General features: G+C 42.5%; 1 pseudogene; it reads left to right on the top strand.

Annotated features, from left to right (window-relative positions):
- The first annotated feature begins 1,246 nt into the window (after positions 1–1,246).
- LOC101036385 (transcription factor BTF3 pseudogene) lies at positions 1,247–1,903 on the top strand (annotated as a pseudogene).
- The last annotated feature ends 5,355 nt before the right edge of the window (positions 1,904–7,258 follow it).

Genomic DNA, 7,258 nt, shown 5'->3' with positions numbered 1-7,258 from the left:
TGGGAAGACAAATTTGTTTATTTTATGACTGTTAGTCATTTTTATGAACTGCCATCACTGGCAGAGTCACGTAAATGAAAGGACAAGAGAGACAAAGGCAGCCACGGTGGTGACGGGGACTTTTGAGATGGAGCAGAGCCTGGAGAAGAGAAAACTTTGCAGGTGTTGATAGTTTGGAGTTTCACCTGGCCCGGCACACCTCCAAAAGGTAGAGTGAGAACTCAAGCCGAGCTGCAGTTCTGAGAGCTCTCCAGAGCCTCTGAATCGCCTTATTTTCTGCCATATTCCCTTTTCCCTCCTAATCTGATCATCACGGGAGCTGCCTGAAGGAGTGGAGCACAGGGCTGGAGCCCCATTCTGAGGACGCGTTAGAACACCACAAGGACATTCCATAGCTAGCCCTTGCTTCCCCAGCTCCCTCCTGCTTCCTGAGATCAAGGTGATCTCCAAGAGCAAGGCTGCAGTGGAGAAAGGCCCATCCAATGGATTCACTTGGAAATAACAGAGTTGCATGCTCTTGCAACCCCTAAGGCAATGTGTGTCATTGAACCTCCTGAAGCCTCTTTTGAGTTAGGAAAATTTGGAGGGAAGTTGTTGAGAGGAGTCTGGAAACACAGCTTAGATTCATGCAACAGGGAGGTGACAGTCCTGGGGAGAGCTAACAGGTAACAACTCTCAATCTGAAAATTTGAATTACACATATTGAGCACATGCCCCTTTTCCTCTCGTTAGAAGACAGAGTTACGATCTACTTTCATGGAATGGTTCAGCAAACGTTATGGAGGGTCACTGTGTGCCAGCTTCCTGCAGCGTCTCACAAGTCTTCATTCGGGCAGTCCTTTATAGATCACAAAGAATGATCACAAATCCCCGAGGCAGGAATTATGACCTCCCCTCTATATGTTAGAAAATTTGCAATTAGAAAGATTAAACGTCTTGCTCATGCTTGTGCAGTTAATCAGTGGAACAGAGCCTGTGTTCATCCTGCGCTGTGCATTTTAGAGTTGCCATGTATTACCACATTCCAAAGTCACCATCTTGCTACTCACAAGGCTGAGGCAAGAGGATTGCTTGAGGCCAAGAGTTCGAGGCTATAGTGAGCTAAGATCGTGCCGCTGCATGCTAGCCAGGGCAGTAGAGTGGGATCCTGTCTCTCAAACAAAACAAAACAGCAACCAAAAACACTCAAAGTCACCAGATCAACCTATGAAAATGCAAATGTACCCTTTAGCTGCCATCCTGCGTCCCCGCGTGTGTGCGCCTAATCTCAGCTGGTCCACCCGAGATCCCTTGAGCACCAACCCTAGTCCCCCGCGCGACCCCTTATCCGCTCCGACAAGATGAAAGAAACAATCATGAAACCAGGAAAAACTCGCCAAACTGCAGGCACAAGTGCGCATTGGTGGGAAAGGAACTGCTCGCAGAAAGAAGGTGGTTCATAGAACAGCCACAGCAGATGATAAAAAACTTCAGTTCTCCTTAAAGAAGTTAGGGGTAAACAATATCTCTGGTATTGAAGAGGTGAATATGTTTACAAACCAAGGAGCAGTGATCCACTTTAACAACCCTAAAATTCAGGCATCTCTGGCAGCGAACGCTTTCACCATTACGGCCATGCTGAGACAAAGCAGCTGACAGAAATGCTACCCAGCATCCTAAACCAGCTTGGGGCAGACAGTCTGACTAGTTTCAGGAGACTGGCTGAAGCTCTGCCCAAACAGTCCGTGGATGGAAAAGCACCACCTGCTACCGGAGAGGAAGATGATGATGATGAAGTTCCAGATCTTGTGGAGAATTTTGATGAGGCTTCCAAGAATGAGGCAAACTGAATTGAGTCAACTTCTGAAGATAAAACTTGAAGAAGTTACTGGGAGCTGCTATTTTCTATTATGACTGCTTTTTAAAGAATTTTTTGTTTATGGATCTGATAAAATCTAGATCTCTGATATTTTTAAGCCCAAGCCCCTTGGACACTGCAGCTCTTTTCAGTTTTTTGCTTATACACAATTCATTCTTTGCAGCTAATTCAGCTGAAGAAGCCTGGTAATCAAGTTTGAAACCAAGGTTAATAAAGTTCTTTGCCTAGTAAAAAAAGAAAGAAAGAAAGAAAATACAAATGTAAAACTGGGTAACCAAAGAATTCTATTAAATATGTACCTAATTCAATGGTGAACTCCTTGTAGAAAGTAGCACTGGCCGGCAAAGCACCACCATGCTTTTTAAATAAGAACTAATTCAATAGTTTACTTTTTAGTTAGCAGTCCCTTTCATTTAGGTGACATATTTATATTACTCTTTGGGGAATAATTATTATACTTACAGAACAAATAGTATATTCCTTCAAAAACACCTTCCCCTCATTAATATTCTCTAGGGTATCCCCACTTTGCTTCCAAAATTCTTTGTGATCCTAAATAAAATATTTTCATATGTTACTTCCCTTCTCAAAATTCTTTATTGTCCTCCAGAACCAGATGTTAACAAGTGCACTATAAAAATATTGCAAAACCTAATCAAAGGTTTTAAGAAAGCTTCATTTTATATCTTCCTCTTGACATATTAATGCTCTGAAAATCCGACAGTTAAAAAAATAACTTTTTTGTACTAAACATTTCTCAAATATAATTGAACCATAGAATGTTCTTATTAATGAAACAGCCATTAACATATCGTGGAATCTGGGGAATATGGTTTATGGTATATTAACTGACTTCATAAAACCTAGACTTTTTAGCATGGCACATGGGCTTTTCGTAAACCAATACTCACCTACCATTTCCAGCTGCATTTCCTACGCTCTGCCCCCATGTGCCCTACAGCAGACCCAACTATTTGCTATTTCCAGAATGTATCTTGTTCTCTCGTGCCTCTTTTTTTTTGTTTGTTTTAAATACATCAATCCTTCTGCCTAGAGCACTCTGGGGCCTCCGTGTTCACCTGATCCCCTCCTAACCATTCTTTCATGTTCAAGTCCATTTTTTCTTCTCCGTGAAGACTCCCTCACTACTCCCAACACTTCCCTAGTGCCTCCTACAAAGGCTTACTCCCTGCTCCTTCTCCCTCTTTGCCCTGGCCCTGTGGGTACCAGCGTATTTGCTATACCAGTGTGTGGGGGTTTTCCTTTGTTTCCCCATTAACTGCTCAAAGGCCCCAAAGGAACTCTGTTTCTTAGGGTTTCTCATAATGCTTGGAGCATTCATGAATCAACGCCTGGAGAATTTTGCTCTGAGATTCTCTTCCTTAATTTCTTCTTTATTCAAAGTAGTCTTACACAAAGCAATTTCATCTCCTCTTAAAAGTCTTGATGTTGCTACTACTAATAATAGCTCATAGTTATTGAGTGTTTACTGTGTGCCAGGCTCCACACTAAGTATTTTTTATGAATACCTTGTTTAGTGATCTCAACACCATATGATATGAATACATGATTATCTCCATTTTACAGATAAGGGTATCAGGCACACAGAAATGAAGTCATTTGCTCGAGGTTACACAACGGGTAGATGCAGAGCTGGGATTGGTACCCAAAGACTCTCTCGATTTCTATTCAAACAAGAAAAAGTTCATTACAATAGAAGTAGAAAACTGAGGTATGAGATTTCCTCCAATTCACCAAAGAGAAGGAAGAATTATACCTGGATATTTACGGTACAGTGTGGGAGGATCACAAAGGGACTACAAATGGGTCTTGCAAAAACGCACCTGTTAGGTTCTTGGGGAAAATAAGCAAGCATTGTAAAGAAGACTGGAAATGTTATTTATTTCATATAAATGAAGCAGCCATCAGGGGTTACCTGGAGGGCCAGCCAGAGGCTAATCTCCAACTAAGCTCCTGCTGTTCTATCCCTAGGGCACCGGGAATATCAGTGGCAGCTGTTTTAACAGCAGCTGGGACTACAGTGGTGTGGTTACCATAACCACCGTGACCACCTCAGCAGCCCATGTGGATCTGTCCCCAGCCCTGCAGTCTCCTCTTTACGGATGGGGAAATTGAGGCTCCGTGGGCCCCGTGACTGCGTAAGGTCACCAGTTAGTAACAAAGTTGAGCTCAAATCCAGATCTGACTTCAAAGCCCCTCGAAAGACTCTCAGGAAACCAAGCAGTCTTTCAAACTCCACTAGGATTTTAGCTGCTTAAGTGAAATTGTCTGTGTGCTTGTATTCTTTTCCTGAATGTTAGCCTGACCATCCAAAACCAGACTGTTTACCTCTTGAGACAGAATGTTATGCTTCTACCACTGTTGAGTGGAGAGTACATATTCATTTAACGTTTTTGCACTGGTTAAATGAGGACCAAAAGCAAGATCGAGTGGTGGAGGCTCTCCCTGACTTGCAGGCAAAGGCAGCCTGTCAGAAGCCTCTGGGCATTTTTCCTAAGACCACATGCTGTGTGGAACCTACTCATGCCTCTTGCCTCTGCCTCTGACTGGCTACAAGATGGTAATTAAGGCTCTTAATGTCTCAGGGTCTGCAGGCCATCGTTAATAAAATAAGGATATAGGTTTCTCTGAGGGTTCTTCTAACTCTACATTTCTAGAGGGACATTTTCAGAGTTGAAGGGAACAGAAATTCCTCCAGGAATGCCAACGTGACTGGTAAATAATTTGCATTTTCAGTGGTTTGTGTAAGAATCTGAAAACCTAAGTACTATATTTCCAGTGTATAGCTTGCCTTTAAAAATAAATGAATGAAGACATAGGCTAGCCCTCTTCCTATCGAACATGCCTCTTGCCTAGGCTTTCCAACCAGAAGGTAGGCTTTAGGCTTTCTATATACCTTGTGTCATGATTAATGTCACAATCTAGTCATAATAATGGTGCTTTAAATAGGAACCAGCGATCACAGAGCATGCCACCCCCTTGATACTTGAGAAAGTCTTTCATTTTTCATGACTATGACTGCTTTTGGAAAAGGGCTGGCAAGGCCTCAGAAATGCCACCTGCATGCTGACATCGCCAACCTGAGAGGGACTCTTTAAGCCCCTGCTATGGACTGAATTGTGTCTCTGTCAAAGGTTATGTATTGAACCCTGAAGCCTCAATGTGACTATATTTAAAAACAGGACCTTTAGGCAGGTAATTAAGATTAAATAGAGTGGGACCCTAATCTGACAGGTCTAATGTTTTTATAGGAAGAGGAAGAGACATTTACTCACATATGCACTCTCTCTCTCTCTCTCTCTCTCTCTCTGTTTCTCTCTGCTTCTCTCTCTCTCTCCACACACACACACAGAGAGAGAGAGAGAGAGAGAGAGAGAAAAAGAGAGAGAGAAAGAGAGAGAGAGAGAGAGAGAGAGAGAGAGAGAGAGAGAGAGAGAAGGCCATGTGAGGATACAGCAAGAAAGTAACTGTCTGCAAGCCAGGAGAGGCCTCAGGAGAAACCAAACCTGCCAACACCTTTATCTCGGGCTCCCAGCCTCCAGAACTGTAAGAAAATAAATTTCTGTCATTGAAGCCACCCAGTCTGTGGTATTCTGTGATGGTAGCGCGAGCCGACTAACACACTCCCTATAGCCAACATTCTGATATCCCCAAAGTAACTTTCATATTTTTTCAATGACTTAATCATGACTACTTGTTTTCCTTACCTTTGAGTGTAAGAATTGAGGCAGGATTTCTCATTTCTCCTCACGTTAGCTCCTTTCTTTACCTCCTAACCTTTGTAGGAGTAAAAGGATGACTGTCCTTAGACCTGGGCCTACTCTCCCAGCCTCTTGAACTTGGCCATGGGCAAGAGACAGGAAAACACCCATTCTTCGCAAAGGCCTCTCCATTTTTCCTTGGAGAACTCCTGGTGACTCTGTGTGCACCTCTCAGCTAGCAGCCCTCCCAGACGCATCGTCCTGTGTCCACCGGGGAAGCCAGGCCCCAGAACTCTGTACTGTCCTGTGGGTGCCCACCCACCCACCTGCCATTTTCCCAGAAGGTCGGTCTACAGCTTTGCCTGAGGAGGAAAAATGAATGCAGATTGCCACTTCACTGCGGTGCCTGGTTTTACTGATACTTACCCATCCCCCCTTACATTCAACAAATGGTTACCGAATGCCTGTTAAGTGTCGGACTCTGTTCCAGGGACTTGGGATACAGCAGTGAAGAAAACAAGCAAAAATCCCTATCTTCATGGAGCTTACTTTTTACTGTAAGCCCTTCTAATTATATAACCTTTAATCAAGTAAGATTCTGCTTTATTTTCTCGTATTCTAACATAGCTCTTTATTTTTCACAAGCTGCCTTTTCCTACTCTATTTCAAGTTTCTGTTTTTCACCGTTTTTTATCTGCTTTCCCATTTCTTAGAAAGTGAATAACATTATCATTAATCCGTTTTACCAACGGAGATGTTGAAGGACAAAGGATCATCGAATCTGTCTTTTCCCAGCGCACTTGCACACATCACCTCAATGCGAAGGGTAGGAACGAGGATTTCTTAAGTCTGGAGTGCAGACTAACCATCAGAAAGCAAAGCACGAGTGCTTCCCATTCTTAGTTTCCACTTCAGCTCTGTGCTGGCAGTAAAAACACATACAAAATTCCCCATTACTTCTCCACAAGGACACTTCTTGGCTGATTTCTTATAACTCCGTTGCACTGGTTCAGACAAAATCAACCAGGGTTGTGACAGTGAAAAATGCATACTGCACGCTGATCAGAAACCTTGGGGAGCAGCTACAAGCATGAACTCCTATCCAAGTACCATTGCATTTACCCCGTCATTATTTTATTTTATTTTTGACAATAGCAAGTCTCAATCAAATTGCTATCCTGGGTTCAAAGCACTGCTTTTTGAAAACATTTAAAAGCCAACTTATACTTAAGTGTAAAATGTACATGTTAAATATAAATGATTCTACAACAGGGATCAGATTTTACATGACATTAAAATGCTTCGTCAAGGTCAACCAACCCAGAAATGAACTTTATCGTGTTCATAAATGTGTTTGAAGATAATGTATTTTTTCTTCTACCAAAATCAGTGATCATCGGTGTCTCAAGGTTTTACATTAAAGCAGGAGAATTTCTCTAGGCTGTAGTTAATCATCCCTTTGCATCTTGCATTCTTTCTTAATTCTTCTGACAGTTGTGTCATACCAGAAAATAACCCTCTACAAAACCATAACAGTGGCAACAGGGCTAGTGGGAGATGGGTCAGATGTGTTTGGGTCTAAATAGAATAGGGTTTAATTCCAAGAAACTTATCCTCTTAGAGAAGATGCCTTGACTTAGCCTTCTGTCATGGAGTGACAAGTTAAAATCCACTCTTG

The sequence above is a fragment of the Saimiri boliviensis genome, chromosome 5, assembly GCF_048565385.1.
Source record: "Saimiri boliviensis isolate mSaiBol1 chromosome 5, mSaiBol1.pri, whole genome shotgun sequence".
NCBI lineage: Eukaryota > Metazoa > Chordata > Mammalia > Primates > Cebidae > Saimiri > Saimiri boliviensis.
This window is presented reverse-complemented; position numbering and strand designations above follow the sequence as displayed.